The following is a 13,827-nucleotide window of genomic DNA, read 5'->3' as shown; positions in this document are numbered from 1 at the left end:
GGGTGACACTGTTGTTTTTTATTGGTCGTCAGTGTAACAGTATTTACCATAAAAGTCACAGTGGTGTAAGTGGTAGTGATGCTATGGTAGTAATCAAGGGGTTGTGTGATTGATTCTGTCCACGGTCAGATCGATTGTTGCTCTTTTAGTCAAACTTCGGCCTTGGCAAAACGTGCGTATTTATTCATTCCACCTTCCTGAATTTTGCTCCCTGGTCCCAGGAATACATAGTGCCTATAATATGGAAAATGTTTGGATTCTATCATATGCTGTACATCAGAGTATATTACAGTTTTTGTTTTTGTTCTTTTGGCTGCAAAACATTCTGAGTTAGCATACATACTTGATCATTGGGCCACTTTACACACACTTTTTTTATAAACTATAGATTTGTATAGTCACTGGCCCCCTTTAAATTGTGCATTTATGCTATTACTATAGCCTACTATTATTATTGACACTTTAATTTTTTTAACTTTAATATCAATTTTCATATTTTGTTCTTTGGTTTATACATTTGAATACTTGACTATCATGATTCGTGACACATTATATATTTATTCTTACTTTTTTTTTTTACAGTATTGGGTTTTGTGAAATAGAGTTTTTATTTGTTTAGTTATATCAAAGTACATTACCCTATAACTTTCTTCATAGGATATTTTATTGGTCTTTGACATTTATCAAACCAATAGGCTATACAATATAATCAATACATAAACATCACTGTATTACAAAGTTAATTCAAAATTAATTGAATATGGATGGATATACCAATAGGCCTATTTATTTATATGTATTATAAAAAGGCCTATTGGTCTATCAATATCTAAGCTAGGTATATATTATTATTTTTTATTATACTGACGCACGTATATTTATTCTGTTCAATGAGATGTTAACATATAGGCTTTTGGTTATGGTAGCAGGCGCAGCCATGGTGAAAATGGCTGGCTGCCACAGGTCGCTCATTCAGCCATACTTCTGGTTGGTTGCGACCTATTTGCCGCCAAAAGGGTCGCAACGCTTTTATGGTCGCGACCTAGTCGGTCAGCCTGCCAGAGCCAGCTGCCAGCCGCAGTCAGCGGCCAGTGGCCAGTGGCCAGCGGCAGACAGCCGGGCCTGTCGTCACAGCCAGCCAGCCGATACCAGCCAGGCGTCGCAGCCCGTCATTACGTCGTATAATTATCATACCATCATACTAAAACATACAAAAATTTTAAAATGAAAGAGGCCGATTGCGTCAATAAGTTTGACTAAAGAGCAATAATATGACCGTCCGTGGAGAGAATCAAACACTGACCTTCATGATAACTAACCTAGCATGACTACCGCTGGTACCACTGTGGCATTGGCTTCATATTATTGCACTTATATTTATGTTTATCACTCCATAACGAAGAACTTTAGGCTTAATGACTTTTAGCAAAACAAAGAGGCCATATATAATATATCAAATACATTATTTGAATACGCCCCAAATTACAACTAATATATTTTATTGATGCTGATAGACCAACGATTTCACCATTTAAACTGTACTTCAATAGAAAAATATTAAAACAATATTAGCAATAAAGAGCTGTAGGTATAGCTTTCGCCAGAGAACATGGCTTTCTGGTACTTCAACTGTCGCAAAAAAAAACTTTAAACATGCAAATCAACTGATTATATATACTTCGTCGCGACCAATGCGACCTACGTCGCGACGCAAGTCGTTGGCCACTCAGAGAGCTCGGCCCCACTGTATCTTTTGCTGTGTCTAATGCATTTTGTGGAGAGGAAGTGAACATGAGCTAGACAGTACAGTAGCAGGCACTCAACAGACAGGAGTGCAAGGTTAGCTTTGCACTCCGTCCTCAGCCTGTCTCTCTGATATCCTGTGTGTAATGTGTTTATGAGAAGGGCGTGGGCCGATACAGTTTCTCTTCTGGTTCTGAGACAGGGGTTATTCAATTTTTCTTTGTCTGACATCAGACTTTTTAACTGTTAATTTTATTTTGCAAGACCTAATACAAGCTATAATGGCATTAATCATGCCTTTTTCTTGTTACGTTACTGTATGGAATATGTTAATTACTGCAATAACATAGCTCCAATGTTTCATAATGTGAAGTAAAAAAATCAATAATAATTCCTAGATTGTACATTGTTTGATAATTGTTCATGATATTTGTCTCACTTCTTATGAGTAACATCTGTTTTCAACGCGTTATCACATTGTTACGTTATCACATTGTCACCTTTTGCTAGTTATCACACATTCGTAGGCAAGTTTTTTTTTCCCAACAGCAATAGTCCACTTATCCACTTAGGATTCCCATAATCACACCGGTTTTTAATTAAAACCGAGGGAAGTGCTACTCATTAAGGGTGGCACCTAATTGAAACCAGAACGACGAAGCCCACTGTTTCTCCCTCAGGCTAGTTGACACAGCTAACGCTAGCATAGCATAGGGGCCTGAGCATGGCAGGTTCGGTGGGTATTTGAACAGGCTGGCCTGTGAGTAGACACATGTCAGTGTTTACTCTGCACTCCACACATAGCGCTGCTATGGCCATGCTAACAGTCTGGCTGTTTACCCAGCGAGTTAACTCTTTAATATTGACATGTAGAAAAACACATACCTGGAATTCTTGAAACTATTTTTGTTCTTGGAAGAAGTAATTTTGTATGTCCTCTGTTTTTTGACATTCATACCATGAGTGAAAAGTGTATGCATTAGGACTATATATGTATTATATATATATTATATAGGCCTATATATATATATATATATATATATATATATATATATATATATATATATATATATATATATATATATATAAATATATATATATATATTCAGAATCATAAAATATTTTAATATGATTATACATCCAGCAATTTTAATCGACCAAATGGGCTGATATTAAAGTTGTATTGAATATGAGCATGTTATTTCAGGTAGTGTTCATGTTTCCTGGCACAAGCTATATCTCAATGTACTTGTTGAAACATGGCCTGCACAGTCAGTGATGACATGAGAACTATGGAGAAATCAATTTAAACGACTTGAAGGAATCGGCTCGTCTTCAAATGTGTTCGTCTGGGCTGTATGAGAGATGAATCAGCTGACGTAATCATGACATCCCGCCTGCGAGCCGACCCATCCAGCGCCGACGAGGCCAGTACCGGCTTCATTGGGACCCGCCCTCGTTGTGAGGACCTGGTGATTACATCAGCTGATACATCTCTCAAAGAACACACTCCTACTGCATAATATCCCCGTGCCATAACGGGGGACATTTATGCTCGGGGACTCTTATGCTCGAAAACAGTAAAGAGGAATTGTTGTATTTTTTTATTAATGAGGAGCAATCCTCTTCAGTAGAAAATGCAAAGTGTTTACAGTAGTAGAGTGCTTCCTAATGTATTTTCCCATTGTGTACTAGACTTCATCTATAGCTCCTATGATTTCATTATACCCTTTTATTCAGGATGCATTGTTCCAGTTGCCTGTATGATACAGAGACTTTAATCTCTATTGTTCTCTAACATAAGGGGTGACGTAATGCATTGATTTTTCCTCTATTTTGATTTGCAACCAGATCCTCTGCTTTGCTCTCAAATGTAATTTTCTTTCCTTAATCCCCCCCCCCCCCCAGCCCTGCTCCCTGAATTCTCTCTCACATTGTATGCAATTCCACAATGAATTCATCTCACCAACAAAGTGTCTTCAATTTGGATCGGTTGCGATGCAAATGAGAGACCCAATGCCATTTCTCAATCTAATGGAAGGCTCTGTCTCCCCCTCTGGATCTATCTAAATGTCAATAGCTCATTAGCCAGGCCCATTTTCTCCTCTCCGTCGGCCATTACCTTATTTGGTGTTTACCTCATTCTGCTCCCCAGCCAACAGACCCCAAAGTCTATTGCATCATCACATCGAACAATGTGTGTGTGTGTGTGTGTGTGTGTGTGTGTGTGTGTGTGTGTGTGTGTGTGTGTGTGTGTGTGTATGTATGTGTGTGTGTGTGTGTGTGTGTGTGTGTGTGTGTGTGTGTGTGTGTGTGTGTGTGTGTGCTCATCTGATGTGTATGTGCTTGGCTATCAAATGGTGTCAGTAGTGTGTCTCTATCAGTTCACATCAAGGCCTCACTCTTGGCCCCTCCTCCCTCTCTCATACACTAATGTGGCCTTCACCACTCCATGCATGATATAATAAAAGGACCCATATGCCTGGGCAATTATTTATGCCTGGAGGCTTTAATGTGTGTGCCTAGCCATTTATAGTTAAAGACAATCCCATTCATTCTGTCGTGTCAAGTCAGTAGCTACCCAGTCGACTTGGTCGTCTACTACTACAACTGTCTATCTACTATGGTGATGTGATGTGGTGTGTGTGGGTGTTTTTACCCCCTCTTGAAGCATGTTTTCTACCTAATAAGATGCTCACATACATTTAAAATATCATAATATTATTAACCATGTGCTATTTTTAAATTTGAGACCATGAGCTTCATCCAATCTCAATCTGTCTAATTTTAGATAGAATTCTGTTGAATAAGACACATGGGCTGTGCACATGGCTTGTAACTGGGCACGTTTTGGGCCACAACAGCAGCCTGTTGGTATGCAGTGGAACCAGCAACACAAGCAACTGCTGTGTGTGTGCGTGTGTGTGTGTGTGTGTGTGTGTGTGTGTGTGTGTGTGTGTGTGTGTGTGTGTGTGTGTGTGCGTGTGTGCGTGTGTGTGTGTGTGTGTGTGTGTGTGTGTGCGCGCGTGTGCGTGTGTGTGTGTGTGTGTGTGTGTGTGTGTGTGTGTGTGTGTGCGCGCGTGTGCGTGCGTGTGTGTGTGTGTGTGTGTGTGTGTGTGTGTGTGTGTGTGTGTGTGTGTGTGTGTGTGTGTGTTGGTCCTGAGGTGATCCAGGAAGGAGTCAGCCAGCCATGGAACAGCTGCTGGCATCTGGCCACTGTGAAAAGGCAGTAGAGGGCCACTGTTTAGGGGCCCCTATTCTAAATATTTCAAGAGGCATGTTTTTGGTTGGATGTACAATAAAGGGAGTTTCTTCTGGTATAAGAAATGGTTTTCTGGTGACAACAATTAGATTAAACCGTGATTTATATTTATTTTTGCGTGCATCAGCATTGGCCAACATATCTTAGACTTCCATAGCAACAAACCAATCTCTGAGAGTTTGACCTTTTCCCAGGAAAGGCGAGGCACGGATGGAAATGTAAACCCTCACAGCGACAAGGAGATAAACTTAATCAGAGCAGGATTTTATAGTGGGGAGATGCTGAAGTCTTTCCTAGATAAGAGCATGCACAAACACATGCACACACACACACACACTCACTCCCAAACACACACACACACAATCCCACACGCACACACAAGCAAGGGCACACACACACACACACACACACACACACACACACACACACACACACACACACACACACACACACACACACACGCACACACCGCCACAAACACACACACACACACACACACACACACACACACACACACACACACACACACACACACACACACAGACACAGACACACAGACACACGCATGTTCCAACACTGACACACAAACACCCAGGTTTCAGCAGATGAAATCCAATCCCTCTTGCTGTTGGCAATCTAGCCCGTGCAGGAGAGACTCCTCCCCCCTCCCACCCCCTTTGGAGTAGTGTGCATGCTGGAGTAACCGTGCATTGAGTCACGTTTGTGGGTCAGCACAGACTGGGGGGATCAGATGGAACGCAGGCACAATGTGAAAACAATGGTGGGGGGCTGGAGGCAGCCCTCCTCAAACGAGTGAAATGTAACTCGATGCATGAAATTGTGGGCAAGCGAAAGATGGAAGCTCGCTCATCAAGTCTGGCTCCCCCACTCTGCTGACTCTGGGTATTCTGCCCGCAATGAACCCAAGCGTGTCCTGGGTTCAAGAGCGGTTCTGCTGCTCGCTATGCCGACCACGACTTTCGCTTAACCCCAGCTAAGTGTAACACAGACTCAGTGGGCCAAGGGATTGATGGATGCCTAGAGAGATAGGTTGGTGGATGGATTGATTTTTTACGCGGTCCATTCACACAGTAATGAAATTCATTGCTTGAATTAGAGGCTGTTTCACTGCTGAAGATTTCATATTGTGCTCATTGCATGGTAGAAATAAATGGAAGAGCTCTAGATGAAAGTGTTTCTCTTTGCGTTGGGCACGAACAGTGCAGTTGGAGTAAAAATACACCCAACGGGAATGCCATGCTTTGTTTAACATTCATGATGGAATGACAGTGTTTCCTCCAATGCAAAATCAAATAGGATCGAAAGAGATACATTTAAAACTGAAACATCAACAAACACAGAACTTTAAATCCCACAAAAAGCATCTCAAAACGACTCATGTTATAGCAAATAGAAAAAAAAAATGAACAGATGAAGCCAAATTGCAACCAGAGTCTAAAGTTGGATATGGTTAAAGAACAATGTGTAGAATTTAGTGGCATCTAGTGGAATGGACTTGGCAGAAATTTAATATGATATGAGTCTATAGTAGTTAGTGCACAATCCAATGAAAATAAGAGTTGGCCGCCATGTTGTATGCTATGTTTCGTCCAAATCGAGTTGCTGCTAAAGCACATTGGAGCTTTAAATTGGATATGTTACGAAAAGACGGATAACACCAATGTGAAGTGGTTGTGGATGTACTGTGCAGTGTGTTCTGATTGTAATGTCTGGTGTGTACTCAGCAGAAGGACAGGGGATGGCAGGCAGGGCTGAGCATGTGTCTGATGTAGGCTGCCGAGCCCATGAGCAAGAAGGACCCGCCAACTGGCACCTGATCACACAGCTCTGCACACACACACGCACATACGCACGCACAAACACACACACACACACACACACACACACACACACACACACACACACACACACACACACACACACACACACACACACACACACACACACACACACACACACACACACACACACACACTGTTATGTGTGTCTGTGTGTGTGTATGTGTATGCAACTGTATTTGTTGAAACTGCCTTGAGCGATATTACACATCAATCCAATCATATGAATCACACATTTTTTGTGATTTATAAGGAACATTTGATCAAATACTCAAATAATAACCTAAATCTGTCATACAAAGAACACTTATCTACAAGATAACTGTTACAAAATGAACTCCTAACATTTGATAAATGATCAGACTCACATGATTATTTCATTTTTGCAGCAACAAGAGATGCTTACACTGCTCGTTGACCTGGATTAACCCGTGGTTTTTCACTCCCACTGCGATCTATATGAATGAGCTGGAACGGTGCTGATTGCAGTGAACTGTCATTATATCAGTAGTACCTCTTAATGGAGCAATAGGTGCACGGTCTGGGCAGTAGGGAGGTGAGCTCCGCTTGAAGGTCGTTGTGAAGGTCATCGTGAAGGTCGTTGGAGCCTGCATGCGGAGGGCCGACCGGCCGCCGCTGTCAGCATGTCTCCTCCAATCACCCTCTTTATTAGAATGCTGATTGGCTGCAGGTATACATATGCAACGACAAACCAGCCGGCAGGCATGTGGTAGCACCCAGCAAACACCACACATACACACACACACACACACACGCACACACACACACACACACACACACACACACACACACACACACACACACACACACACACACACACACACACACACACACACACACACACACACACACACACAAACACACAGGGTTTTCAAAATCCACAATCCTCACATAGAAGGTTGCAAGCTGACCTTACGTTTTTGACAAGCAGTAATTGGGACGATGGCATTCTTGTCAATAATCCTTTGAGTCAATGCGTCACCTATGTCAGTATGTCTGTGGCAGTAAAGAGCCTCACAAGGGAAGTCTGGCTCATACCTTTAAGTGTGAGGCCTACTTACGAGGAAATAATGAAGAATGGAGGTGTGGAACCAAGCTGCAGGTAATCTGGGCGGGGCCTCCCGTTCATAACAGTCCCTTGTTCTCTCTGGTTCCAAACCTGCTGTTCATATTCACTCATCTCATTGATATTTTGAGGATTATTTTATAGGATGGTCTTTAATTGTTTTAATGAGAATTTGAAAGCATCTTTGACTTTGGCTGTGTGTGTATGTGTTTGTGTGTGTGTGTGTGTGTGTGTGTGTGTGTGTGTGTGTGTGTGTGTGTGTGTGTGTGTGTGTGTGTGTGTGTGTGTGTGTGTTTGTGTGTGTGTTTAAAGAAAAGACACAGTGAAGAAACTTCCATCCATCAGAGTACATTGAGTTTTCAAGAGAAAACTAATGAGAATGAATTATTTATTCCAGCGTGTTAGCTACTTGGCACATAAAGAGGAGCTTGTTAAAAGAGGAGTAAATGTGTACTTGAATGAGGTTTGTGTGTAGCAACAGAGACCCACTCAGACCTTTAAACCCCTCTGCCTTTTTCTATAGGTCTAGGAATTCAGGGTTAGTAAATGGTAGCGCTATGTTAACAACAGACCAGTGTGTGTGTGCATGCATGCGTGCCTGAGTGTGTGTGTGTGCGGGCACATATGTGATCGGGTTTGGCTGTGTGTATATGTATGTGTTGTATGCAGTCATAGGCGTATGTGTGCCATGTTTGTTTGTGTATCAACGTCCAGTTAAAATGAGTGTATTCTACCCAAAAAGGCAGCTGAAGAAGTGAGTGCAAAAATAGCCGCACAGAAGCAGTCAGAGTCCAGCTCTCATTAACAGCCAGAGGTAGACCTACAGTTCAGCTGTTGCTGAGAGCGGAAAGCAGAGAAAGGGGAATAAAGGAGGGGAATAAGAGCTAAAGAAAGACCATTCGAAAGGTCGATGAAGAAAGAGAAGGCAAAGAAGGGGAAGATAAAACAGGGCCCTGGGGGAGGGGGAATCAACAGTTTTATTTTTCTGACACACTGGTGTCGCACATCCTCTCTGCACCTTGTGTCGCCCACACCTCCATCCCCCCGGTGACGCAAAATAGTTTCTGAATAATTCATATCCCTCTGGATGATCAGGCCTATAACAGGATTCAAGTGCAGCAGCAATTAGCAAAGATAAATGCCAGAGAACTCTCCTGTCCTGTAACAAAGATGTGATTGACTTGAAACGTGCAATTGTCTTTGTTTTAGAAAAAAAAAAAATCATTAAGATAGCAATTTAAAACATGTCAACATTGCGTCTTGGAGATAAAATACCTTTCTTTGAACGCCTCACAACAGATCGCTCACACTTAGCCGTATTAGGGGTTCCCTGACCAGCCAGCCACTCCTCTGAGATGAGAACCTGATAGTGTATGGATCAGGATTATTGATTCCTTTCCCCCTGCGCTCGTCTTTCTTCTTTGTGCTAACCTCAGACCTCGGATGGCAGAGCGCAGGGTCAGCTACAGAGTGGCGTCTCTGGAGATGAACGCCGCTCAGCCATTGGCCTAAGAACTGTTCCTGACAAAAGGGTTTTCTGTGGAGGAGTGGTCTCTAACCCCGGCCCCCTGCACCTGACGCTGCTGCTGAGGCGCAGGCTGTCTGACACCACGAGCAGGCTGAAGTGTGTTCCTGTCGGTCCACTGGGGCGGCTGCAGCTGGTGGCTCCAGGGGGGGAGGATCGCTCGATAAACCTGAGTGGGCAGACCGAACTGCTGTGAGCCAGCGCTCAGGGAGCCCGTAGGTTTACCCAGCACGCACCGGGAGACGCGGTCATATCCGTGCATTCGTGTGCAATCGTCGCCGTACATGCGCCCGACACCTACTTTAACACAAGCAAAACCCCACTAGTGCTCACACACAGATGTTAGTCTTCCACATGCACGTGTAGCCAATAGCCATGCATGCAGACACACTCTTGAAGGGCACGTCACCGCAGGCATGTGCAAGCACAACCACAGATGCACAAACACCCTCCCACACCAATCTACACACACACACAAACACGCACGCACACAAACAAAAACACCCTCCCACAACCCCACACTCATCTACATACATACATACACACACACACACACACACACACACACACACACACACACACACACACACACACACAAACACTGTCCCACACCCATATACACGCGCACACACACAAACACACACACCCACACACACACACACACACACACACACACACACACACACACACACCCACACACACACACACACACACACACACACACACACACATATATACACACACAAACACACAAACCGTCCACACATATACACCAATATACACCCACCACGCCCCCATTCTCTCTCACACATATACAGCACACACACACACATAGCACATCAAACACACACACACACACACACACACACACACACACACACACACACACACACACACACACACACACACACACACACACACACACACACACACACACACACACACACACACACACACACACACACACATAGCACGTCAAGCAAACACACGCAAATTCCACTTTTAGCTCCAAGCATTTCTGTGCCAGACGATCAGGTGACGCCTAAATAAAAATTTCTATCGTCGACAAAAGGCCCCATAGAGACCCGGTACAAAAGGCTGCTTAGAGTGATAGCGAAAGAAAAAGGACAGCTGTGACGGGGTTTCACTTCAAGAACGCAGTCAGCCTTTACCATTCCACCATATAGCCTAGCTATTAAATGTCTGTGAGGGAGGGCTTTCTCCCTCCCTTGCGCTCTCTCTCTCTTTCTCTTTTTCTCACACCCTCTCTCTTTCTCTATCTTTGTCTCTTTCGTGTTGTCTCTTTACCCGACCTCTCTCCCTCTCTCTCTCCTGCTGTCTCTATCTCCCTCCCTCTCTTGATCTCTCCCTCTCTCTCCCTCCATCAACCTCTCCTTCTGTATCACTAGGAATCGACTACATAATGTCCATTTGTGGGAGCTTTGCAAGGCTTTACAATGAGGTTTAAAAGAAGGGAATAGAGGGCGGGGGTCGGCATTTCATGGAGTAAAGTCTTGGAATTTTCCATCCGTTCAATCGGCTCTTGTTGGAACGCACTGCTTTGACTCCCTGGTTCTCATGCAGGCGTTTGTATGAGAGAGGAAAAGCGAGAGACTTAAACCTGAGGTGGTTCGGAACAGAAAGCAGCTGTTGATGTGAGGATGCATCAGTGTCCCAGGTGGCTCTGTCAATTCAATTGGGATAAGCAATAGTAGCAGTAAACGTTTGAACCAACATAAGAAACACGACCAGTGATAACCTGCACCCAGTAATGGATTGTAGACAGACACTGCATCCTTTCGCTAGCAAACGTGCTTCTGTTACCTTTAGGCAAACACTGGCCTACTTTGACTCAGATGCTCTGTGCCTGGTATGGTTATGTATGTTGAATTTATGACTGCTTGCACAGCCCTATAATAACTGCTGACTCAGTAAAACGTTGATGCATTTTACACAGGAATCCCATTTAAATCATTTCCCGTTTGATAGTTTGCAACTCGGCTGCCATTTGCTGCATGGGCAGAGAAAGGAGCTCTTACACAGAGAGAGAACAGGACCGGGATGTAGGCTAATGCTTGCAGAAGGAGAGAGAGAGAGAGAGAGAGAGAGAGAGAGAGAGAGAGAGAGAGAGAGAGAGAGAGAGAGAGAGAGAGAGAGAGAGAGAGAGAGAGAGAGATGGATGGAGATAGCCAAACTGGTTAGTGTTTCAATAGTGGGCTGTTGACGAGATGTAAAGGCACACGGTGCCACACTAACCCAGCTTGTACTGCCAGAGAATCATGGGATATTTATTTGTGCGGCGATGTGGGAACTAGTTATTTTTTTCTGTTGCTCCAGAGGAAATAGTAAAAGTAATCTGTTAAATCTTTAATGATCGCTGTAGTGCTCAACTTTTTAGAGAGGAAGGAACAAGGTGACAGGCTTTTGGAAGAGGTTGGATGGAGGGTGGGCGAGCTAGCAGGGAGGCATATGGGGGGAGAGAGAGAGAGAGAGAGAGAGAGAGAGAGAGAGAGAGAGAGAGAGAGAGAGAGAGAGAGAGAGAGAGAGAGAGAGAGAGAGAGAGAGAGAGAGAGAGAGAGAGAGAGAGAGAGAGAGAGAATTTGAATTTAATTAATGAAAAAACACACAACTGACAGCTAAAGAATTACAGTGGTGACATTTTTTCTCTCTCCCTCTCACACACACACACACACACACACACACACACACACACACACACACACACACACACACACACACACACACACACACACACACACACACACACACACACACACACACACACACACGCAAGAAAAACGTAATTTGTAATTGACTCGTTCACAGGGATTTCTGCGACATTTTGTTTTGTTTACTATGGTTATAATGTTATTTGTATATCTTATTTATAATCTGCGTAGGATGAAGAGAACGTGATCACTCAGTAATCCCTAAAATGTCCTCCCACATGGGTGTGTGTAGGTGACAACAGCTGATGCACTGATGCTATAACATTTATTTGAACTAAAATGCAAGTTCTTTATTGGTTTTTGTATGCCCTCTTCATTTAATTAAATCCTTATTCAGGACATATTGATAATTAAAGTATCCAACCAACCTGCCCACCACGTAACAAAAGAGCTTCACTAACTTGCCTTTGCGGACAGTGGAGTCAATGCTAGATGCTTCAGGGATTTGTCTTGTGTGGATCTCTCATCATTGACCCTCTTTAGACGTTTGTGATCCTTGGTGTTCCCGTACCTGTCCACTAGAGGGATCCCATGGTTTGCTGTTTTCCCGTTATATCTTGTACATTCTATATCCTAGGGATATCCTGTTTGTTTGTCATGTGTTATTCAGTGCACTCTTCAGTGCACTTTGTGATGTGTAAACGATATGCATTCTTTTTGTGAATATAGGGTGAGTGTTTGTGTCTTGTGTTATCTTTGGCATTCTACGACCAGACTGCGACCCCATCGAATGTGTTTATATACACGTTGCAGCCTTGTACAACTCCAGGGTAAGATGTATCGGAAAACCGCACCTATACGATGAATGAAACATGCGTGTCACACACGCACGCACGCACGCACGCACGCACGCACGCACGCACGCACGCACGCACGCACGCACGCACGCACGCACGCACGCACGCACGCACGCACGCACGCACGCACGCACAGAGCGTCCTTTAATCGCCCAGCCACAACAGCTGCAGTGTCTCCGGGCAGGGCCGCACCACACCAGGCCACTCTGTGGGAGTCAGGAGTCGTAAGCCATGTCTTTGATTTGGGATATATGTGTAGGAGTTAATCATAGGGCTGGGAGGCGCTGGTACACACTGACAGCCATTCATTATATAAATCTCTCTCCCGCCATCCCCTCCCCTCTCTCCTTTCTCCTCCCTCTAAATTAAACTCCCACCTTTCTCGTTCACGAGGCTGTGCTGACTGAGTTTTTACCTATCCAAGGATTTTCTCAGCTTTTGGTCTGTGACAATGGTTGAGTCTTCTGCTACTGTTTTTAGGGCAGTATAGCTTTTGGTGAATACTTTCCAATGGGTTTTGTGGGGGTCTTTGGGGGGATTCGGATAATGGATGCAGAATCCAGCATGCAGAGTCTAAATTTTGCATAAGTCCCATTTTCAATGTTGATGCTTGGTTTCGTTCTCCAGAACCCAATTTAAGAATTGAACTGGGATTTCTTGTTTGATATTTCTATATATTGCATAGAACGCTCTTCTTGCTTTATCTCTCATGTTGTTTACAGCTTTGTTGAAGTTGCACATGTTGCTGATGTTTAGACCTAGATTCAGTGCAGTTTCCCTTTGCTCTATAGAGATACATTATCTAGAGATCATTTATATCCCGGA

Source organism: Gadus morhua, chromosome 13, assembly GCF_902167405.1.
Source record: "Gadus morhua chromosome 13, gadMor3.0, whole genome shotgun sequence".
NCBI lineage: Eukaryota > Metazoa > Chordata > Actinopteri > Gadiformes > Gadidae > Gadus > Gadus morhua.
The sequence above is the reverse complement of the archived record's forward strand: the minus strand, read 5'-3'. Positions refer to the sequence as shown.